This window comes from Bubalus kerabau, chromosome 19 (genome assembly GCF_029407905.1).
Source record: "Bubalus kerabau isolate K-KA32 ecotype Philippines breed swamp buffalo chromosome 19, PCC_UOA_SB_1v2, whole genome shotgun sequence".
In the NCBI taxonomy this organism is placed as follows: Eukaryota; Metazoa; Chordata; class Mammalia; order Artiodactyla; family Bovidae; genus Bubalus; species Bubalus kerabau.
The window spans coordinates 42,861,595-42,886,757 of NC_073642.1; the positions used below are offsets into that span (position 1 = coordinate 42,861,595).

Consider the following 25,163-nt stretch of genomic DNA (forward strand, 5'->3'; position numbering starts at 1 on the left):
AATCAAGTCTTGTTAAACAGATACAACTGAGTTAACCTATTTTGCTGCTGCTGCTGCTAAGTCGCTTCAGTCGTGTCCGACTCTGCGACCCCATGGACGGCAGCACACCAGGCTCCTCAGTCCCCGGGATTCTCCAGGAAAGAACACTGGAGTGGGTTGCCATTTCCTTCTCCAATGCATGAAAGTGAAAAGTGAAAGTGAAGCCGCTCAGTCATGTCCAACTCTTAGCAACCCCATGGACTGCAGCCTACCAGGCTCCTCCATCCATGGGATTTTCCAGGCAAGAGTACTGAAGTGGGGTGCCATTGCCTTCTCTGGACCACTTAATGACTCTTCCCTGAACCGGGAAAATCTGTGTCTACTTTGGCAGAAAAGTAACTGATGTTACCTAGCCAACAAATTTCAAGTTGCACCCTACCAAACCTAGACAGCATATTAAAAAGCAGAGACATTACTTCGCCAACAAAGATCTATCTAGTCAAAGCTATGGTTTTTCCAGTACTCATGTATGGATGTGAGAGTTGGACCATAAAGAAAGCTGAGTGCCAAAGAATTAATGCTTTTGAACTGTGGTGTTGGAAAAGACTCTTGAGAGTCCCTTGGATTGCAAGGAGATCCAGCCAATCAGTCCTAAAGGAAATCAACCCTAAATATCCATTGGAAGGACTGATGCTGAAGTTGAAACTCTAATACTTTGGCCACCTGATGCGAAGAACTGACTCATTGGAAAAGACCCTGATGCTGGGAAAGATTGATGGCAGGAGGAGAAGGGGACGACAGAGGATGAGATGGTTCGATGGCATCACTGACTTGATGGACATGAGTTTGAGTAAGCTCTGGGAGTTGATGATGGACAGGGAAGCCTGGCGTGCTGCAGTCCTTGGGGTCACAAAGAGCTGGACACGACTGAACGACTGAACTGAGCTGAACTGAAACACCCTGTTACGCTTATGTTCAGTGGCTCTGGTTCTACTTCTTAAAGTCAGTACAAGCCTCCCCATCCTTCTCTATCCACAGACTTTACCTCCTAGAAAGTAACTAGGATTCTTTACTTCTCCACTGGTTCCCCAACTCACAGGGTGATTTTAAGCATGCTTTCTTAACAATGCTAAAATAGTGTGCAAAGTGCTCTGATGTATTAAATAATTCAACCTCCAAACAGTCCCTTGAGATAGGTGTCATACCCCCTCTTTTGTAGATGAGGAAATTGAGACTTAGGAAGGCTGAGTAGCATGCCCAAGGTCACAGAGCTGCTTAGGATTTGAACCTAGGCTTTCTGACTCCAGAGTCCATAAGGATGCCAATGCTGTTTCCTTAACTCAATTTCATAGAACTGTCGTTCTACAAAACAAAGGTAATACTTATCTCAGATATCATGGTAACGATCAGATGTAATAAAGTGTGAAAAAATGTTTAGTGCAGTGGCTCCATTATTGCTCAAAAAATGTTCATTTGCCACCTTTTTCCTCTGGTCAAATTGAGCATCTCATACTGTAACTACTTCACTGTAACTACTTCAAGTGCCTGACACAGAGTGGGTCCTCAGGGGCATTCACTGCTCCTTATTACCATGTGTGTGGTTTGAAGCCCTCTCCCTATCCTGATGGTTCTCCTCCAGCTCATTTAGATCTTAGAATGTGGCGCCCAGAACATTCACCAGGTGGGCTTGGATAAAGCAGAGTGCAAGGGGCAGTCACCACCCACAGAGAGTGAGCTCCCAATCAGGCAGTCCCTAAATTATGTCCTGTTACCTGCCGTGATGACTTTTTTGGTTAGTCATTTACGCTGTCAACAGGTATTGAAATTGCTGTCAGTCAAATCCTCAAGGTCTCTTTGCTTAGGCAGTTACTGACCCACACCTCACGTGGCCTGTCCCTGAATAATTGATTTTTTCTTTTCCAAAAATGTCCTCTTTTTTTTTCTGATATTTTAAATACTACATGTTTGTTGGGAAAAATGCAGAAAATCACAAAGTAGAAAATTAAAATCACCATGAATAGCATGATCCAGAGATAACCACTCTTCTTTCCTGTATATACATCTTCCCAGCATATATGCATGTGTGTATTTCTTTTTTTTATAAAATTAGGGTCATACTATTCAAAATGTATTCTGAGTCTGCCGTTTCTCACCATTTCCTCCCAGCTTAAGCCATCATCATCTTTTTCTTAAAATACTGCAGAACTGTGAAATTACTATTGCCCAAAATATGTTTCCCTACTTCCTTTCTTACTCCCCTATAGCCTGTGCTCCAAAAAGTAGCCAGTGCGATCCTTTAAAATCTTAACTCTCTCCTGCTTACAATCTCCTGTGGATTCCCATGTCACAGAAAATAAAACCCTAGAGCTTCCCTGGCTGGAGGGATCCTGCCTGGCGAGGCCTCTCCAACCCCATTTCCGTCTCCTCTACACCTGGCACACAGCACTCCAGTCTTGTGTGCTTCCTTCAAATCCAGGCCCTTTCCTGCATTAGGGCCTCTGCTGTTCCCAGCACTGCGCAGCTCGACTCACTTCAGTCCCTGGTCATGACCATCCTTCAGAGACCATCTTCCCCAAAGAGCACCTCTGCCTCCATCACCACCTCTTTCTAACCCTGACCCATTTTCTTCATTGCTTTAATTCTTCTTCTGTAACATGATGTTAGTGGCTGTCAAATTCCATCATACATGTGTACTATCAACCCCATATTGTTAAACTTGTAGGCTGTTTCCCTTATTTGGCATTAGAATTTATTATAAGTATTTTATAGCTTTCCTTTTATAAGATTCCATAATTTCAGCCAGACAAGATGGTTTGGGCTCTCAATAACTTCTCTAATCAGGTACTTTTCTGAATGCTTTAATACACAGTGATGGAAACTACGTCATCTAGCGAGGTCGAAGCAATTATTCTTCCCATTTTCCAGAGGGAGGAAATGGAGTCAGAGTCTAAGGAACTCTGTCAACATCACACGGCTATCATGGGGTGGAGCTCGGATCCAGACACAGGCTCTCGGCTTCCTCAGCTGCTCTCTGAACCCCTCCTGCACCCCACCCACTGCCTCCTGATCTTTCTCCCAGCAGATGTCAGCATACCTCCTTCATTCTACAAGCCAGACCCCTGTCTGTATGTGTCCAGAGGCACTGGAAGCCAAGTAGTGTGCCATTAAAATCCCTTTACAGATGGATTCTAGCCTATTTTCTCTAGTCCTCTTTGGGGATTATAGTTGAGCTACGCTGAGTTCTCTTACTTGTACTATCAAGGAGTCTCTACTTTTCTTCCTGGTTCACAAAGAGATTGTGCAGCCTTGTTTGTTACCATTTCCAAACAAGGATGTCTGTGGAACAAACTAACATTTGAGGAACCCTCTGAGAGGGATGAAGTTGGTGTAAATTTTGCTAACAGTCTCTGCTACTAAAATTGAAGCATTTGCCCCCCTGCAAGTCTCTGGAAATTCTTCCATGCTTCATAAATGTATACGTTATCATAGTGCCATTTTTCATATATTGTAATGATGAATTCATGTTCTTTGAGGGTCCTGGGGCTGTTTGTCTTGCACCTCTGTTGCAGCGAGTATTTGGGAGCCCTTACAGATGCTGCCAAGATGGAATTCATCGGAGCCCGGAGACTTAAACGCAGCAGCAGGTGCCCTCCTCTTCTCCCCTCACTATCTCAGACTTTAATTTCCTCTCGGCCATGTTTTTGTTCTCCTTTCTGGCTCACAGATCATTCTTCTTGATAGGGAAGATGGAAACAAACTCGGAATTGAGTAAATTCTGTGTACACTATATCATGCCAAAGTTAACAGTGTCATCTGCCCCAAGCAGTAGGCCAACAACCTCTCTTGTTCTTTTTCTTGTTCTAAGTGTAACTGTTCTGTTTGCATGTATCCCAGGCCCCAGCCTTCCACTTCCCTGGCTTGATTCTTTCACTTTATGCCCTTCTTTTGTGTCTGCTCTTGGCTGCAGGTTCCTCCTTCCTGCCTTTGTGTCTTTGTAAATACAAACTCATTGGAGACATAGTGATTTCTTGGGATAACTCCCTTGCTCCTTCCTTTCTGGAATTAGGTATGAATAGATCATCAGAATTATATTATGTGGAATCTGCAGTCTTTCTAGAATCAAGCTCTATATGATTACAATCTCTGACCATGGGATCAAAGAGCACCTAGCCTAGCGCTTCACACTTCAGAAGCCTACAAGACTGGGAAGAGCAACAGTAACAGCCAGCCTTTGAGTGTTTACCATGATTCAGGAACTATGCTGTATGTACCTTATCTCATTTAATTCCCACAATCGACATACAAGGTAGGTCTTATTCTTCACAGTTATAGTGAGAAACCTGCGCTCTGGGGAGGTGACATTTGCACAGCTGTGAGGGCGGAGCTGCAGGCCTGACTCAGGTCTGTACAGCTTCCTGCGTGTGCACTTTAACCTCCACATTATGCTGCCCTCCGAGTTTAAGTCCATTGAACCACACCTTATTTTTGCTGGACTTATGTAGTTCCTCTTTCCTACAGTCTCAGGAACATTAGCTGCTCATGTTCCTTCTTTGCTCTTATAAATCATATGATGGCAAGTCCCCTTTGTCTCCAAGGGCCAGTCAGCTCCATCCTGCCATCCATCTAGTTCTACCCCACTGGCCAAAAATAGGTCCAAGCAGCAGCTCTCGTCACCGTAACCTTGTCTTTCTGTGACGTGAGATTGTCAGCAAAGCAAGGCTCAAGTGAGCTAAGCGCTCGACTTCTGGCAGAGTGGGGCTCCTCACAGACCTCTGGGTGGTTCTTCCATCACTCCTCAGCCTGGAGAGAGCAGGACTGACTAGGGAATGACAGGTGTGCCTGGCCAGGTGGGCCTAAGGGGAACCGACCCAGCATCTTGCCGCCTCCTCTTCATGCTCTGGGAATATTACATTGCTTTGATGGGTTTTCTTCAACTATGATTTACACGCTACCTACTCTGAAAAAAGAAAGTGAAGTGGTATACAATAAAACATGTCTGAAACAGGAGAGCTAAAACACATTTTTAAAAATAGAGGCAGTCAGAGAGAGGTCAGAAATCACTTGGTCTGAATCCCTGACAAGAAGTTTTATGGCACATGAATATATTTGATTAATTCCCATCACAACTGTCTGGGTGTCTGGAGGGGTGGGGTGAGAAAAGAACTCTGCAGATGGGGAAAGCTAGAACCTCAAAGGCCTGTTCTGTACACAGAGTTGAAATTGCACGGCGTTATGCCTAGTGACATCCATGGAAATACTAAGTAATACCACCTCGTCTGGGAAGCCTTGGGGGAAGGCAGCAGGGGAGCAATTGCCTGGGTTAATCCTAAATTTAGAGTAGCTGATCTGCCCAGGGGTCATAAGCAGGATAATTTATCATTGTCATCGACCGAGGACCACAATAAATTTGTCTTTAAATTTTAACACCTAATTCACACGTTATACAGATAGAACTCACAGTATCAATGTATCTCTCTGTTGTTATTTAAAGCACAGAATTGGTGTGAAACACGATGGAACCTTTTACAATTGCCACACTTCTTCAAGGGAAGCTTATGCTATGGCTTAACCACTGAACCAGGTTTCTAGTAAGGAATGGATGATAGAGGAATGAATGAATAAATGAATGAATGAGTGCCCACATGGTCCCACAACACCATGAATCAGTCTCATACCGGCTATGCCACAAAGAGTTCATTCTTTAAGGCTGGGTGTGTGTCCTGGCAGCGCTTCCCATCAGAACAGAGGCTGGCACTAGGAGAGTTTGTGAGGCAAACTGGTGGCCATCAGCACGACCCAGGACATCTCGGGGCAGGGCTTGGAGCACAAGTACCTTGCTACCCCATCCAGACACATACCTTCAACCACCTTGATAATTTTACTGTGACCAAGATTATTCTACAACCAGAGGAAAACACAGAGAAAGATCATTGGCAGAGGAGGGTAGGCTCCTGAATTTCTATGCTATTAGAGGTGAAATGGCACTCAAAGTGACCAAATCAACCTGAGGTCCCTGGTGGGTCTTTTCCTGATCGCCTACAATTCTTTGGGGGCATTTCTAAACTTTACCAAATGGAATCAGTATGCTAAGGCAACCTTTGCGGCCAAAGATGGAGAAGCTCTATACAGTCAGCATAAACAAGACTGGGAACTGACTGTGATTCAGATCATGAACTCCTTATTGCCAAGTTCAGACTTAAATTAAAGAAAGTAGAAAAAACCACTAGACCATTCAGGGAATATTTCATGCAAAGATGGTCTCAATAAAGGACAGAAATGGTATGGACCTAAAGAAGCAGAAGATATTAAGAAGAGGTGGCAAGAATACACAGAAGAACTGTACAAAAAAAGATCTTCATGATGTGGATAATCACGATGGTGTGATCACTCACCTAGAGCCAGATACCCTGGAATGTGAAGTCAAGTGGGCCTTAGGAAGCATCACTATGAACAAAGCTAGTGGAGGTGATGGAATTCCAGTTGAGCTATTTCAAATCCTAAAAGATGATGCTGTGAATAAATGATGCTCTACTGAGTGCAACAAATCTGGAAAACTCAGCAGTGGCCACAGGACTGGAAAAGGTCAGTTTTCATTCCAATCCCAAAGAAAGACAATGCCAAAGAATGCTCAAACTACCTCACAATTGCACTCATCTCAAATGGCAACCCACTCCAGTGTTCTTGCCTGGAGAATCCCAGGGACAGGGGAGCCTTCTGGGCTGCTGTCTTATGGGGTCGCACAGAGTCGGACACGACTGAAGCAACTTAGCAGCAGCAGCAGCCCCACATGCTAGTAAAGTAATGCTCAAAATTTTCCAAGCCAGGTTTCAACAATACATGAACCATGAACTTCCAGATGTTCAAGCTGGTTTTAGAAAAGGCAGAGGAACCAGAGATCAAATTGCCAACATCTGCTGGATCATCAAAAAAACAAGAGAGTTCCAGAAAAACATCTACTTCTGCTTTATTGACTATGCCAAAGCCTTTGACTGTGTGGATCACAATAAACTGTGGAAAATACTGAAAGAGATGGGAATACCAGACCACCTGACCTGCCTCTTGAGAAACGTATATGCAGGTCAGGAAGCAACAGTTAGAACTGAACATGGAACAACAGACTGGTTCCAAATAGGAAAAGGAGTCCGTCAAGGCTGTATATTGTCACCCTGCTTATTTAACTTATATGCAGAGTACATCATGAGAAACGCTGGGCTGGAGGAAGCACAAGCTGGAATCAAGATTGCCGGGAGAAATATCAATAACCTCAGATATGCAGATGACACCACCCTTTTGGCAGAAAGTGAAGAAGAACTAAAGAGCCTCTTGATGAAAGTGAAAGAGGAGAGTGAAAAAGTTGGCTTAAAGGTCAACATTCAGAAAACTAAGATCATGGCATCGGGTCCCATTACTTCATGGCAAATAGATGGAGAAACAGTGGAAACAGTGTCAGACTTTATTTTGGGGGGGCTTCAGAATCACTGCAGATGGTGACTGCAGTCATGATATGAAAAGACGTTTGTTCCTTGGAAGAAAAGTTATGACCAACCTAGAGAGCATATTAAAAAACAGAGACATTATTTTGCCAACAAAGGTCTGTCTAGTCAAGGCTATGGTTTTTCCAGTAGTCATGTATGGATGTGAGAGTTGGACTATAAAGAAAGCTGAGCGCCAAAGAGTTGATGCTTTTGAACTGTGGTGTTGGAGAAGACTCTTGAGCATCCCTGGGGCTGCAAGGAGATCTGACCAGTCCATCCTAAAGGAAATCAGTCCTGAATGTTGTTTAGAAGGACTGATGTTGAAGCTGAAACTCCAATCCTTTGGCCACCTGATGCGAAGAGCTGACACAATTGAAAAGACCCTGATGCTGGGAAAGATTGAAGGCGGGAGGAGAAGGGGACAACAGGGTGTGAGCTGGTTGGATGGCATCACCGACTCAGTGGACATGAGTTTGAGTAAATTTCGGGAGTTGCTGATGGACAGGGAGGCCTGGAGTGCTGCAGTCCATGGGGTCTCAAAGAGTCAGACACGCCTGAGCGACTGAACTAAACTGAACTGAAGACAACCTAGAAACTAAGTACTGGCCAGGTTTGGTTAAAAAGAAACAAAAACAGGCTGAACAAAGAAATATCAGGCAACAGATCTAACTAAAACTATTCTTTTAGTTCTTTCTGTTTCCCTAATGTAAAGGAACTAAGTACACAGTTATTTACAGGAGAGGCAGTAGTTATTTGTTGTAGGCAAATACTAATATTCCCTCGAGTATAGCAAGGGACAGGGGAAATGGTATTGATAAGTCTGGGTGTGGCTATTTCTTGTCAGCTTGATGGAATTTGGTGAGTAATAATTTTTAAAAACATCTTGTAAGGCTGGATGAAAATATATAATGTAAAAACCTTTCGAGTATTGCAGCAAAAACAATCTCCACAAGTAATTGTGTCAATTTATTTAATTTGCCTAGAGTTGGTTGCCTACCTAGTTGTTCATCCACTCATCCATCTATCCTTCCACCGTTCACTCTTTCAGCACTTACTGAGCAATGTGATGGATTGATTTGTGCCCTCCTAAATTTATTGGGGTTTTTCTGGTGGCTCAAACAGTAAAAGAATCTGCCTGCAATGCAGGAGACTCAGGTTCAATCCCTGGGTCAGGAAGATCCACTGGAGGAGGGAATGACTACCCACTCCAGTATTCTTACCTGGAGAATCCTATGGATAGAGTAGCCTGGTGGGCTGCAGTCCATAGAGTCGCAAAGAGTCAGGCAAGACTGAGCATCTGAGCACAGCAACCTTAAACTTATATGTTGAAGACCTAACTTCCAGTATCTCAGAATGTGACTGTATTTGGAGATATGGTCTTTAAGAGGTAATTAAGTTAAAACGAGATTATTATAGTGGACTCCAGTCCAATATGACCAGTGTCCTTTTAAAAAGAGGAAATTTGAACAGTGATGTATAAAGAGAAGATCATGTGAAAACACAAGGAGAAGATGTTCCTCTGCAGGCAAAAGGAAAGAGGCCTCAGGAGAAACCAGTTCTGCCAAAGACACCTTGATCTCAGGACTTCTGACCTCCAAAATTGAGGAAACACATCCCTGCTGTTCAAATCACGGATTTCAGTTGTTTAAGTACCAGTTTGCTGTACTCGGTGGTGGTGGTGATGGTGGCCCTAGCAAACCATAGGGCATAGTTTGGCCTTTCGTAGATAATAATACAAGCATCTGTAAAATACCAGGGCCCTGTGCCCAGTAGGAACAAGATGCGTTCTCTGCCTTCAAAGAGCTCCCAGCCTGCTAGGTGCAAAATTCTGCCAACTGTTGGGGAAGCTATAAGGTTACAGAAGTGAATCAAATACCTAGTTTTGTGAGATGTTAATATTCTATAAACCAAAGCTCTTGCCCCCATTGGTCTGATTATTGAGGTCATTAATGGCATATGCCCTCATTTTATTTTGAATTCTGACCAAAAAAATTTCAGGGTGAGGGGGTCATTTGGGAGTTAAGTGAGATTTTTATCACCCACAGTAGCTAAATACTTGCAGAAGCCTGGGAGGTTGTGTGATTTTTTTTTTGTTTCCCTAATTCATGTGAGATCATTTAGACATAAATGTCTTCAGAGCATTTTTGCTTCTTTAAACACATCAGAAAACTCATTTTCACGGCAAAATCATGTCTTCATAGCAGATCCATTTACTCCCAGCTCACACAGCTTTAGCTGATCTCCACAGTAAGCAGAGGGTACGGCAGTGACAGCTGGCACCCTGGTTCACTCAGATTCTGTTTGTGCAATCACTGTTTATATGGAGACTCTAGCTCAGGGAACAAATCGTGACTTGAACCAACATGGAGGTCATAGAGCAGGGCCCTGTGCCTTTTGAAATAGAACACAATCACACATGAACCAAACTGTAGAAACAGCATGAACCAAACTGTAGAAACATGGAGGTTTTACAGCTCTAAGGGCTTTGGATGCTGTTCAGTCTTTAAAAAAAAATAAATCCCTCGTTTTGTAGAGTTGGAGGGAGAAATACATGTTAAGTGACTTACCTATGGTGAAAAAAAAAAAAAAAAAACTGGCCAGTAGCAAAAATAGGAAGAAGACCCCTGTCTCTTGCTCTAAGCACAGGCGTCTTTTCTGCTACTGTAGGCTGCTGCTGCTAAGTCGCTTCAGTCGTGTCCGACTCTGTGCGACCCCATAGACGGCAGCCCATAGGCTCCGCCGTCCCTGGGATTCTCCAAGCAAGAACGCTGGAGTGGGTTGCCATTGCCTTCTCCAATGCGTGAAAGTTAAGGCTTGGGAAATTATGCTCCAGAGCGAATCCCCTCACAGACACTGTGTCTGCGCTTCAGGTGCACTGTCGCCAAACAGAAAGTGTTAGTTGCTCCGTGGTGTCCGACTCTTTGTGACCTGATGGACTGTAGCCCGCCAGGCTCCTCTGTCCATGGGATTCTCCAGGCAAGAACACTGGAGTGGGTAGTCATTCCCTTCTTCAGGGGATCTTCCTGACTAGGGATTGAACCCAGGTCTCCTGCATTGCCAGCAGATTTTTTTTTTTACCATCTGAGCCACCAAGTGCCAGAGAGGGCTATCTATTCCTTGGTTTTGATCTGAGCAGCTCGAGTCCTATTGGTTGGTGTGGGAAATGACGTCAGGCAAGGATCACCGTCTTTTCCATTCAAAAATAGAGCTGCTTATTAATGTAACAAGTGTGGAAGAAACGGAAGAAGAAACAAATGCTTATCAGGCACCAACTGTGTGGCCACACTTTACAGCAACACCGGAGTCAGGTATAGTTATTCACATACCAGTGGACAGGTTTGTCCTATTCCACAGCCTGTGATTCTCCCACTATTCTACATTGCTTTCCTCAGCATGATGAATAAATGTTATATTATAAGGCTGGGGCTTCCCTGGTGGCTTAGATGGTAAAGAATCTACCTGCAATGCAGGAGACCCAGGTTCAAGCCCTGGGTCAGGAAGATCCCCTGGAGAAGGGAATGGCTACTTATTCCAGTATTCTTGCCTGGAGATTTCCACGGACAGAGGATCCTGGTGGGCTATTGTCTTTGCGGTTGCAAAAAGTCAGACATGACTGAGCTATTAACACTTCTTCTTTTCATTATAAGGCTAAACTAAAGTATATTAAGATGTAAAGACACACAAACATAGAATAATATCTTAATTGCTAAACTTCAGCTTTTTTCAGTTAGTCACTCTGCAGCACTGCTTTCAACTCTAGGCTAAAATAGAACACTGCTGAAGCTCGTTTTGAAACTCCTTTGGCCAGATGTTTGCCTAGAGTTATATAACTTTGGGGCAGTTTTGCATCAAGAGCCATTTCAGGAAGCCTTCACTTAACCCTTGTAAGGGAGGAGATTCACGTCTCTCTGGGGCCTCTTCTCTTGCTTATCAGGTCTGGCTTCTTTCTCAGTTGAGATGCAAATCCCTTCTATGAACATGATTTCTTAACCCAAAAACGTTCTTGAGTACCATGTCCAGCTCCACAGTCAGAAATCTGAGTGCTTAGGTCTCCTGCATTTTATTTTATTTTTGCATAGACTGATGGGAGAAAGGCCACAGTGATATCTGGTGAGTGTGTCTGTCTGGCTCACTGAGATTCTATTTGTGTAGAGAATGCTATGGCACCCCACTCCAGTACTCTCGCCTGGAAAATCCCATGGATGGAGGAGCCTTGTAGGCTGCAGACCATGGGGTCGCTAACAGTCGGAAGCGACTGAGCAACTTCACTTTCACTTTTCACTTTCATGCATTGGAGAAGGAAATGGCAACCCACTCCAGTGTTCTTGCCTGGAGAATCCCAGGGACGGGGGAGCCTGGTGGGCTGCTGTGTATGGGGTCGCACAGAGTCGGACACGACTGAAGCAACTTAGCAGCAGCAGCAGCAGCAGAGAATTCTGACTTCTCAGGAACCATGTGGTGTCCCAGGCACCGTAATAAGTCTTCTCTATAGATGGTTTCCCTTAAGACTCAGATAACCTTATGTTGCACTGACCTATTTTGCAGAGGTGTAAACTCACTTAGGAAGATCAAACAACCCAGCCAGGTTCACACGGCCATCAAGAAGCAGAGCTGAGCTTCAGACCCAAGCTGGCTGAGCAAAACCCTGAACTTTCCAACCACTCACTGTGCCTGCTACGTCCTGACTCTCTTGTTTCTTTGTACATTTCTCTAGCCAGGAGATTTTCTCCACCTGACCGTTTATTTTCCATAATTCTTGCTCTTGTAACAGATAATTTTCAAGGTCCTTTTGAGTATTGAAATTCCATGACTGATTAAATTTTATAATTTATGCAGTTTGATTCATTTGCACTAACGCCTGAGTTCATTTATTGCATTAATTCCTTTGCTGAAGGTTCCAACAGCTTTTCAGTTTACTTAGGATCTCCTGATGCTGTAGATCTCATGCTGCTTTTCCCAGAATAACGTTTAAACCCTGAATTTTAAAAATGTAAGGTTTAAAAGCATATCTGAAAGGATTTTATCATGCACGTAACATATCAATTTTCCACATGGACCAAAATAGTCATTTTAAGCCCTGCTCTCTTGGTTGTCTTTCCCTAGTCTCACAGATGCAGTGCTAATTGCTTGCAGCTTTGTGCTGTCTTTAACATGAGGTAACAATTTGAACGTCTTGGGCTTGAGTGCTGCATTTGTTAGAACATGCCAGGCCTGGAATGGCTCCTCAGGATGCTGAATCTGCAGAGATCAACTTCCCTGAACGCTGAGAAGCTTCCTGGAGAACCTTCTGTTGCACTCCTCTTGGACAGCCTATGGTGTCACTGGTTCTGTAACCAGTGCCTCTCTTATTTGGACCTGGCACCATTGGGTGATGGCCCTTTTGACCAGCTTGGGATCTGAGTCCTTCTAGTGAAGCTGTGCTGGTAGAAGGATGCTTCTGGAAGGGGGCGTTTATTCACAGACCTACTGGCTTGACTTGCTCCAGTGTCTGAGTGGCTCTTTGTAGGCAAAGGCACACCCCACTTGAGACCCATCTAAAATATATTCTGACTGGATCAGGAAGGCAAGGAAGATGCAAAAGAAAGGAAGTGACAGGATTCTGTAATCACATCTGTAATTAGGGGGCTTTGGGGCATAACTGGGGCATAATTTGGGAGAATTTTTCTATGTTGTCTTGCTTGCATCTTATCTCTAGTTCCGGTCATTGGAATCAGAGAAGCCCAGGTTCCAACAAGTTCTTCTTTTGATGGCTGTGCGATAATGAGGACATCATTTGACTCCCAAACCTCAGTTTTCTCATCTGTTAATTGGGATGAGGGTCCCTCCCTCATGGGTGTGAGGTGAGGACAACAGGTGATGATGCTGCTGAAGCCCCAGGTACCCTGTGCTCGACTCTGCAGCCAGTGCACGGGCAGGAGCCACATGACACTGTTCTTACTCCCCTGCTTGCCCTGCTCTACACAGGACACATGCTAGAAAAATAAGGTTTATGCCAACTAGCATTTTAGGAGCACTTGTAGGTCTTCCCTGATGACTGAGACGGTAAAGAATCTGCCGGCAGTGCAGGAGACTTGGGTTCAATCCCTGGGTCGGGAAGATCCCCTGGAGAAGCGAATGGCTACCCACTCCAGTATTCCTGTCTGGAGTACCCATGGACAGAAGAGCTATAGGGCTACATCCATGGGGTCCCAAAGAGTCAGACTTGACTAAGCAACTTTCACTTTCCTACAGGTATGTGCTATGCAGTGCACATGTATTTGATAAGGTTTCATATTTTCAATATACTTGAGGAATTACAGAAAGTGACCTCAGAGCAGGCTGCTTTCAGTTCGGTTCAATTCAGTCACTCAGTCGTGTCCAACTCTTTGCAACCCCACGGACTGCAGCACACCAGGCTTCCCTGTCCATCACCCACTCCTGGAGCTTGCTCAAACTCGTGTCCATCGAGTCGGTGATGCCATCAAACCGTCTCATCCTCTGTTGTCCCCTTCTCCTCCCGCCTTCAATCTTTCCCAGCATCAGGGTCTTTTCCAATGAGTCAGTTCTTCTCATCAGGTGGCCAAAGTATTGGAGCTTCAGCATCAGTCCTTCCAATGGATATTCAGGATTGATTTCCTTTAGGATTGACTGGTTTGTTCTCCTTGCAGTCCAAGGGACTCTTTAAGAGTCTTCTCTAACACCACAGTTCAAAACCATCAATTCTTCGGCACTCAGCTTTCTTTATGATCCAGCTCTCACATCCATACATGACCACTGGAAAAACTGTAGCTGACTAGATGGACCTTTGTCAGCAAAGTAATGTCTCTGCTTTTTAATATGCTGTCTAGGTTAGTCATAGCTTTTCTTCCAAGGAATAAGCATCTTTTAATTTCATGGCTGCAGTCACCATTGGCAGTAATTTTGGAGCCCAAGAAAATTAAGTCTGTCAGTGTTTCCCCGTCTATTTGCCATGAAGTGATGGGACCAGATGCCATTATCTTTGTTTTTTGAATGTTGAGTTTTAAACCAACTTTTTCACTCTCCTATTTCACTTTCATCAAGAGGCTCCTAGTTCCTCTTCACTTTCTGCCATAAGGGTGGTGTCATCTGCATATCTGAGATTATTGATATTTCTCCCGGCAATCTTGATTCCAGCTTGTGCTTCATCCAGCTTGGCATTTTGCATGATGTATTCTGCATATAAGTTAAATAAGCAGGGTGACAGTGTACAGCCTTGATGTACTCCTTTCCTGATTTGGAACCAGTCTGTTGTTCCATGTCCAGTTCTAACTGTTGCTTCTTGACCTGCATACAGATTTCTCAGGAGGCAGGTCAGGTGGTCTTGTATTCCCATCTCTTGAAGAATTTTCCATAGTTTGTTGTGATCTACATAGGCTGCTTTAGACAGACAATAATAACTTTATGAATTAACTTATGCTTTTTACATATCATATTTTCACCAAATTAGACCTCCACCCCCCACACCTTACAGCTCCCTAGAGGAACAAAAGCAATAAGCAAAAACAGTGCTTGCCTCCTGGAGACTCACAGTCCCTTCTGGAGTTTTCTTCTAAAGAACACCCCACTGAATCCAGCCGTCAAGGGCTTACTGCTCTATCCTTGTGGTGAGGAGAAGTAGGCCCAGGTCCTAGGCTGGCTGAGACTTGAACGAGAATGTTGAAGAGTCAAGACTTGTCTGTTCTGGGACTTCCCTGGTGGTCCAGTGGCTAAGATGCTGCGCCTCTGCAGGGAACATGGGTTCCATCCCAGGTTGGGGAACCAAAACCCCACATGCTGCATGAGATGGCAAACTGTTTTAAAAAATTTTTTTAAAAGAGACATGTGTATGTTGGAGGCTTAGCAGAGGGCAAGGGACTGTCCTGCAGAGAGCTGGCTGAGGCCACCTGACCAAGGATGGTTCTTGCCTATCCCCACAGACCCACATGAAGCATTAGAACTGTAACCGGCACAAAGTGATATTTATTAACACCATTATTATCGCTGGTATCATTACCACAGCACTTGCTGGGAGACTCTCTGGGATTGGGCTTTGGTTGTCTTTCCAAAATGATCTTCTGTCATAACAGAATCTAGGGGTGGATTTTGAAACCAATAATTCCACAGTGAAGGAACAATTTGACAACCTTGGGATTGATTGTACAAATCATCTGAGGCCCTCTTCCTTATTCTCTCTGAATAGGCAGGACAAGCTGAGCCCTGGCTAGATTATCCCGATTTATCTGTACTATTGCTGTCTCCCGAGCCAGTGGGAAGCGATGAGTACCTCACTGTGCATTCACCCGATGGGCTGGTGGAAATGGGATGCAGTCAGACTGCTAAGTCCACACTGTCATGCAGTTAGGCCTCAGAAATCTGATTCCAAGAATGTATATCTTGCATCACAATCTGAATTTCCAGAGGAAAGTTTTGGACAAAATAACCCAGACCCAGGTCTGGGTAATTTAAAGCCTGGTGAAATGGGGCAGAAAGAGCCCAGAATACACAGGTCTGAATCTTGGCTGGAGAGATGTGGAAGATTTGAGGCGCCAGACGGTTGGCTTCTCTCCAAATGTTTACCACCCCAGTGCCATGAGGTAGTGGACGGCCCACGTGCTCATTCTCCTCCCTTCTCTCTCTCCCTTTCTCTCCCCTTCTTCTCGGATTTTCCATAGTCTGGAGAAATTCAGGAACCTGCTGACCAAGAGGGAGAGTGATGAGAAAAATGAAATGGCAGATTCAGACCAACCCTGCCCTGGCTGAGGACACCATGAAGTGTGAGTGCTGGCCCTGGACTTGGAACCCCAGCTCTCACCCACATCTGCCTGGGTGTGACCTTTGTCCCTGGAAGCCTTGGTTCTCTGGAGAGAGGATGACATGAGGCCTGGGGCCACATCTCCAGGAAATAGGAAGGCGGTGGTGGCTGCTGATGCAGAGTCCAGGAGAGCAAGGGCTGCTGTTTCTTCCTGCCCGGTGCCTCCCCGCCCCCGCCCCGCTCCACCCTGTGGCACCCAGGCTGCCTGTACTGCTTGAATGCCACAGACCTTGCTGGGGGCCTCCAAAGAGACCTCAGAGGTTTGCAGCTGGCAAGGCCTTTAGTTAGCATGTCTCTGAGTTCACCTCCCAAAGAAGAAAGCATATGCTGCTGCGGCCAGTGACACTCCTCACTGATGTGCCCGCTGCCCAGGCAGGAACTGTTCAGTCTGGCATTGCTTTCTCTTCTTCCTAAAGCCTAATATCACAAGGAGTCCTGAGCCCTGAACCCAGTCCAGCCTCTGGGACAGAAGAAGCTGTGCTTTTATAAACCCACACTACTGCAGGTGCTATACAGGCAAGTGTTTCTCCAATTCCTCCCCTTCCCCAGCAACTGTGTATCAAACCAGAGGACTGATCTCACTGGTAAAGGTGTTTTGCAACTGTCATTGCTCCACTTCAGCCTGTGGATGCGGGGGCACCAGAGGCCAGAAAGGTGGTGAGCTACAGCCATGGACACTGATCACATGTGTGTGTTAATCACTCAGTTGTGTCCGACTCTTAGCGATCCCATGGACTATAGCTCACCAGGCTCCTCTGTCCATGGAATTCTCCGGGTAAGAATACTGAAGTGGATTGCCACTCCCTTCTCCAGGGGATCTTCCCTTACCCAGGGATTGAACTCAGGTCTCCCACATTGCAGGCAGATTCTTTACCATCTGAGCCACCAGGGAAGAGGGGGATGGGAAAGTGCTGGCTGGCACTGCCTGGGCACACCCTCAGAACCCTGATTTCTCTCCTGTGTCCCCCAACCCACCTCAGCAGTCTGGTGCCAGGCTCTCCATTGCTGGCTGACCCCTATTGCCCAGCTGCCCCTGGCCACATTTATAAAGGACGTCTCTCCAGGGGTCCCCTCGGAGAGGGGGCACATAGCAAAGGGAGGCCTTTCATCCAGAATTCTCACACTCACCAAAGGCTTCAAATTTGGATTTTAAAACTTTTATCTTCAAAGATATGCTAATAGGGCTAAAAGAAGGAAGCAATCATCGGCTTTAAATTTCTGCCAGACTTTGGTACCATGCCTGTAAATTTCAAAAATAAATCCTTCTATTATATTGTGAATAGATGATCACACTGTTTTGTGTTTTAAATTTTACATGTGGCACAAGCCTTCATTTATTAAATTTTTAAAATATGTCACAATTTTTGAAACCCTATTTGGACATGCCTTTGTTTTCACATCACATCTACTTCTGCTTTATTGACTACGCCAAAGCCTTTGACTATGTGGATCACAACAAACTATGGAAAATTCTTCAAGGGATGGGAATACAAGACCACCTTACCTGCCTCCTGAGAAATCTGTATACAGGTCAAGAAGCAACAGTTAGAATCAGACATGGAACAACAGACTGGTTCCAAATTGGGAAAGAGTATGTCAAGGCTGTATATTATCACTCTGCTTATTTAACTTATATGCAGAGTACATCATGAGAAATGCTGGGCTGGATGAAGCACAAGCTGGAATGAAGATTGCCAGGAGAGATATCAATAATCTCAGATATGCAGATGACACCACCCTTATGGCAGAAAGTGGAGAGGAACTAGACTAAAGAGTTATGAAGACTCTTTAGAGCCTCTTGATGAGACTGAAGGAGGAGAAAAAGCTGGCTTAAAACTCAACATTCAAAAAACAAAGATTATAGTATCCGGTCCTATCACTTCTTAGCAAATAGATGGGGAAACATTGGAAACAGTGATAGACTTCATTTTCTTGGGCCCCAAAATCACCATAGGTGGTGACTGCAGCCATGATAAAAAGACGCCTGTTCCTTGGAAGAAAAGCTATGAGAAACGTAGACAGCATATTAAAAAGCAGAGGCATTACTTTGCCAACAAAGGTCCATTTAGTCAAAGCTATGGTTTTTCCAGTAGTCATGTATGGATGTGAGAGTTGGACCAAAAAGAAAGCTGAGTGTCAAAGACTTGATGCTTTGGAACTGTGGTTTTGGAGAAGACTCTTGAGAGTCCCTTGGGCTGCAAGGAGATCCAATCAGTCCATCCTAAAGGAAATCAGTCCTGGATACTCATTGGAAGGACTGATGCTGAAACTGAAACTCCAATACTTTGGCCACCTGATGAGAAGAACTGACTCATTTGAAAAGACCCTGATGCTGGGAAAGATTGAAGGTGGGAGGAGAAGGGGACGACAGAGGATGAGATGGTTGGATGGTGTCACTGACTCGGTGGACATGAGTTTGAGCAAGCTCCGGGAATTGGTGATGGACAGGGAAGCCTGGTGTGCTGTAGTCCATGGGGTCGCAAAGAGTAAGACATGACTGAGCGACTGAACTGAACTGAACTTGTTTTCACATGCCCAGAGCCTCAGAGGATGAAAGTGGCCCAGGCCTCTCTTGACCATCAGCTGCTTTCCTCTTGGTGGACGGTAGGAAAAGCTGTTCCCCTTCCACATTGCTATTTCAACCTTAGAAAATCTAAGGTGTATCTCCCCGTTTCGTTACCGCACTGACCTATGATGGAAGAGGCCTTCAAGGTTTAGGGATGCACAGTTCTGGATAGTGCCTGATCCCTTGCGTTTCTAACAAGTTCCCAGGTGAAGTGATGTTGGTGGTTCAAGGGCCACATTTTGAGAACCGCTGTCCCATGGACAGAGGAGCCTGGTAGGCTGCAGTCCATGGGGTCGCTAAGAGTCGGACACGACTGAGCGACTTCACTTTCACTTTTCACTTTCATGCATTGGAGGAGGAAATGGCAACCCACTCCAGTGTTCTTGCCTGGAGAATCCCAGGGACGGGGGAGCCTGGTGGGCTGCCGTCTGTGGGGTGGCACAGAGTCGGACACGACTGAAGTGACTTAGCAGTAGCAGCAGCAGTCCCAGGGAGATGGGCTGGGAGGGAAATGTGAGTGAATACTCAAAGATCTAGTTCTTTCTTTTTATAATTTTTTAATTGGAGGAAAATTACAATGTTGCATTGATTTCTGCCTTACAACAATGCGAATCAGCCCTAATTATACATATATCTCCTCCCTTTTGAGCTTCCCTGCCCTCTCCCCATCTGACCCCTCTAGGTCATCACAGAGCACCAGGCTGGGCTCCTGTGTTATATAGCAACTTGTTCCCTAATAGCTCAGTTAGTAAAGAATCCACCTGCAATGCAGGAGACCCCGGTTCAATTCCTGGGTCGAGAAGACTGACTGGAGAAGGGATAGGCTACCCACTCCAGTATTCTTGAGCTTCCTTTGTGACTCGGCTGGTAAAGAATCGGAGACCTGGGTTCGATCCCTGGGTTGGGAAGATCCCCTGGAGAAGAGAAAGGCTACCCACTCCAGTATTCTGGCCTAGAGAATTCCATGGACTGTATAGTTCATAAGGTCACAGAGAATCAGACACGACTGAGCAACTTTCACTTTCTTACCAGCTATCTGGTTTATACACAATAGTGTATATATGTCGATACTACTTTCTCCATTTGTCTAGTTCTTTCTTATTCTCAAACTTGGCTGTTGGCTTCAGAGGCGGGGAACCCTAAGCACCATAACTGCGGCTGCACAGAAAACCCAGGTGGGGTTGATCTGAGTCCGGAAAGCCAGAGTCTCAGGCATGGACCTACAGCAGAGGAGCTAGAGGTCTGATCAGCTATGTCCAATGAGAATATAATGCAAGCAACAAATGCAAATCATATATATTATTTCATGTTTTCTATATATATTAAAAATTAAAGATTAATTTTAACCATATATATATTTAACCTAATTATCCAAAATGTTATCTTTTTGATATGTCATCGACATAATTATTAATGAGACGTTTTACATACTTTTTTTCACACCAAGTCTTGGAACCTGTTCTGTGTTTTCCAGGAGCATGTGTGGACAGTACACGTCTACATTCACCAAGTACTGGGGTCACCTGCCTCTGAAGAAGAAGGCCTAAGGCACGGAGGTCAGCAGGCAGGTCCCTCCTTCCTGTCCTTCCTAGAGCCTCTAGAATCTGTTCTCCACATCTGAGAATCTTTCCTGTGTTCCTCGTCATCGCTGCTTCTGGAGAGCACGAGCAGGCAAGTGGGCCAGATCAGCTCTGCAGGGCTCGTTTCCTCGCATCTGTGTGTCTGAGGTCAGAATCCAGGAGAATCACGCCTCCTCGCCACTTTCCAGATTTAACCATTGACACGCATGAGCAGAGCCCCTGGGTGTTGATGGGGAGAAGGTGAAGCTTTGGTTGGGGAGAAATGGGTATCTGAAATTGATTGAGAAAGAGAGCAAAGGGAGAGCTGTGGTTGGCCTGAACAGTCTTGAGTGTCGTTCAAATGTTGCCAGCGGGTGTGAGCTGACACTTCTAGGAATTCCACTGGCCAAGGAGCCCAGAGCACTGTGGGTATTTTTTGTTTTGTTTTGTTTACAGCATTGAGTCCACGGCCATTGTGCTCTGCCCATGGCATGGTGCCTTTTCTCCAGTTGCAGTCATGAAACAGGCAGGTATTGAGTGCCCACTGCATGTGCCAGTATACCGGGGAGGCAGTTGATTATAATTATTTGGATCACGTGTTTTAGAGCCAGTCAGGCCTGAGTGCAGATCTCCACTTTTGCAGTGTGATCTTAGGAAGTGTTTTAATCTCTAAGCCATGGTTTCTTTATTTGCAAAATGGGGATAATAACACCTATACCACAGAAGTCCTGTGAGAATGAAGTGAGGTGATATATGTCACTTCTGACCTCAGAGCCTGGCTCACAGGCATTCAGTGAACGGCAGCAGCTGGGACCAGATGAGGTGAGCGAGGTGTACCATGTGGAACTCTCACCACCATCGCCATTGTTGCTCTTAAGTTATTATGCCATAGTAGGTGCCCTGGGAATTACCAAGCTGCATGAGGCACGATCCCTTCTCTCCAGGAGCAGGGAGTCCCTGAGGGGAGAGAAGATGTACACACAAGTGAGCCAGGGATGAGCTAGGTGTGATGATTGAGAGAGGAAGGAGAGATCGCTTCCATCCAGGGATTCAGAGACTGTGTACATGAGGAGTGGACGAGAGGGCTGCTGGCAGAGATTGAGGGGAAGGACAGTTTCTGGAGAGAAAGGCTTGATCAAGGCCACAGAGGTGAAGAACTGTGCTCAGGGAGAATTGAATGGCTGTGATCCTGGCACTTGGAGACAGCTCAGTGAGACTGGTGAGAGGCTGGTGGCAGCCCATTTGTACAGGTCTTACATACCAAGCAATGGCGTCCAGACTGTGTTTGGTAAAAAACAGAAAACCACAGACAGCATCCCAGGAGGGAATGACAAGAGTAATGATAAATACTTTTTTTTCCTTTTGAAACAGGGGAGTTTTGAGAGTCAGAATTTACTGACATTGCCTGGTCAAAACTGAACACAAATCTTCATGCCTTGAGATGCAGGTAACTTGTAAATCATCTGTTACCACCCCTTTGCAGTCCTACTCCCCCAAAGGAACCCTGTTACCAGTGGGGTAGGCAACCTCCCAGACGTTCCTCTGTACAAAGACACCACACAGAGAGGAAAGAGGCTTTAACCAAAACTGGAGCATACCAAACTCACTGTTCTGTCATTTACCTTTTTATTGTAACTGACTCCCCAGTCCCCCTCCTCCAGCCTTTAGTAACCACCACTCTACTTCCTATTTTTATGACCTTAACTAATCCAGGAACCTAGTATAGATGGGATCATTAGGCATTTGTCCTTTTGTGATTGGCTTATCTCATTTAGCATAATGTCTTCTAGGTTTAACTATGTTACAGAATGTCAGAATTTCCTTCCTTTTTAAGGCTGAATAATATCCCATTCTTATATATATTACTTTTTTTTTTTTTTTTGGCCCATCATCCCCTGATGAACACTTGCTTTCATCGTTTGACTCTTATTTGTTATGTACTTTAAACTTATATTGTGGGCATGTTTCCATGTGAGTTCCTATAGAACCAGCTCATTCTTCTTCATACTGCCTAATGTTCCATTGTATGGAAGTGACCAACTGAGAATCCCACAACCAGCTAGTGGTATGATGAGGATTTGAACCCAGTTCTTTCTGGCTCCAAAGGCTGAGTGCTTTTCTCTGCTCCAGGAGACGTGAGGGATGTGTACATTTTGAGCCACTATGTGGCCAGAATGGTGTTAGGCATGTATAAAATAATGGGATACAACTTGACTGGGTTCTGAAAGGATTTTGAAAAATTAAGTGATGGGAGTGTGTTGAGGCCAGATCTAGTCCTGATTTAGGAATCTTCCCACGACCCAGTGATGGCCAGTGACACTCAGATTGATTTTTCCATTGCTGAAAGGAAGTAGAAGTGATCAGAGAACATAAATAACCTAGTAAAGCCAGGCAAGACTATGTCTTCCCATGACACAGTTATGGCCAATTCTTGGTCAACACTGACCTGTGCCCCTCTCAGTATGGCTCTGCTGCTCCTGCTAAGTCACTTCAGTCGTGTCCGACTCTGTGCGACCCCATAGACGGCAGCCCACCAGGCTCCTCCGTCCCTGGGATTCTCCAGGCAAGAACACTGGAGTGGGTTGCCATTTTCTTCTCCATTGCATGAAAGTGAAAAGTGAAAGTGAAGTCACTCAGTCGTATCTGACCCTCAGCGACCCCATGGACTGCAGCCTACCAGGCTCTTCCATCCATGGGGTTTTCCAAGCAAGAGTACTGGAGTGGGGTGCCATTGCCTTCTCCACAGTATGGCTCTAGAACAGGAATAAACAGTAGCATCTTTAGGCCTTGTCGCTCATCTGGCCCAACCCTTTGTTTTAGGCGAGGAGGGAACTGGAGCCTGAGAGAAGGACCCCATTCTCTGCTGGCACCTCGAGGGTATGGCTGCTGGCTACTTAAGGTGTTAAGGTACTCCATATTGTTTCCCATCCCAGTTTTACTGACTCGTAGTCACTCTGTTGACGGTGGAAACTTGCGCATTATTTTTGTTCTTCATTTTTCCTGGACACATACATTCTTTTAGCCACCTGCCTGGCTTTATGAAAAGTTATTTATGGCCTCTGATTACCTCTACTTCCTTCTTTTTCTTCCAGCAATGGAAAATCAATCTGAGTGTCATTAAGAGGATATCCCCTGAAGATGGCTGGAAACGGTGGATTCGTCACCCAACTTTCTTCCCTTCACTGAGCAGTTGGAATTCCTTCCATGGGCCTGAGCCCCAGTGTTATCTCACTGTCTGAATCCAGGCAGGCCTTGCACTGACTTGCCAAGTTTCCATCCCTTTGTCTCACTGTCATTGGCTGATCTGATCTCTGCACTGATTAATTAGTTTCAAATCCCTTCCTATTGATCTAGTAAAATTGACTTCTTGAATTCGTGATGGGAAATTCTGAGAGTGTTTCATTTAGACTCTGAGGGGCATCTTTTTTTAATGTCCTGTCAGAGACTTCCCCTGGGATCGAGTCGTTGTCCACTGTGCAGTCTCCTGAACCACACAGGACAAATGCGGAACTGGCGGAGGACCTCTCCCTGCTGCTGAGTCCGGGTGCTTTTACAGCAAGCACTTCTGCCTATTCATGAGGCAGGTTTCTGTATCCTCTCACCAAAGGCACCTTGGACCACTGTCTTTCTACCTCTCGAGATTCTCTGAGCTGCTTCTAAGCATCACAACTTAGTCTTTCAGGGTGGGGTCTGCTTGCCATCCACCCATGTCATCTGGGGCCAGAACAGAGCCGCCTCCCCCGCCCCAGTGGTACGCTGCTTGATTTATACGTATCTTCTTTTTCTTTCTACTGGCTGTGATCCCCTCATCTCCCTGCAGGAAGGGTTGGAGTAAAAGTCCCAAAGTTAAATATTCTCTGTTCTGTCACAACGAGAAATGAGCAGAAACACATGGCCTTAAAGGTTAGGAGAGAATTCCGTTGAGAGCCAGTCCCATCCTGGATGCAGGACTGATTCATGGCACTCAGCAAGATGCCTTTCGGGGTGTGGTCACTCACTGGCTGGAATTAAATCCTAATACCTGCTTTCCCAGTCAGCAGCCACCACGATGCAGGGAGCTTGTTTATTTAATGTGATCACACCACTGTGTCCAGCTAATCTCCACTTGCCTATCTCCTCTAAGATTGCTTTCCCCAAAAAATGCATAAACACATTCTTTGAATCTTCTTAGAAGTCCCTTAAAGCCCCCTGCGAGGCCTGCCCCCACTGGGCAGTCAGTGGTGAGTCACCCCGAGGTGGGAGGGTTCTCATACATCTCCGTCAGGCACGGCAAGAGCAGCAGCCCAGCGAGGAATGAGCTTCCCCCTCCCAGCAGCCTCCCTGCAAGGCAGGGCCCTGGAGAGCCGCTGTGCAAGCTGCAGCATTTGGCTCATTCATTTGTCTTCATTAACGTTGCTTATAGCGAGCCCTTTGTCACATATATGATTATGGGAGATTCAATTCTCCTGAATGTGTAAACACAGAGCTCCAGTGTGAGGCTCCAAGCAGGCAGCAGCCTGAAGAGGAGCTTTTCTGCTGTTGGGGGGATGACATATACTTTCAGCCCATGGGGATGGGGCTGCACTGGGGGGACTGGGTCTTAAATGTTGGAGACTGGTTCTTGCTTCTCAGTCCTTGCCCCCGGGGCTGAGTCCTTGCCCACCAGTCACCTCACATGACTTCATGTCCTTGTCCGTTCCTCCCTCCCCTCAGCTCCACAGTCACCAAGTCCACTCATACTCAGCATTCCTGCCTTAACCTCGCTTAACTACATCCCTTCCTCATTCCTCCTCCAGGGCCCTGTCCTCATCTAA

General features: G+C 45.5%; 1 long non-coding RNA gene across 1 annotated transcript; it reads left to right on the forward strand.

Moving 5' to 3' along the window:
• Positions 1-21,776: 21,776 nt before the first annotated feature.
• Positions 21,777-23,928, forward strand: LOC129634404 (uncharacterized). The gene is made up of 3 exons (XR_008705609.1): positions 21,777-21,817; positions 23,191-23,247; positions 23,463-23,928. It is a non-coding gene; the product is annotated as an uncharacterized LOC129634404 (long non-coding RNA).
• Positions 23,929-25,163: the final 1,235 nt, after the last annotated feature.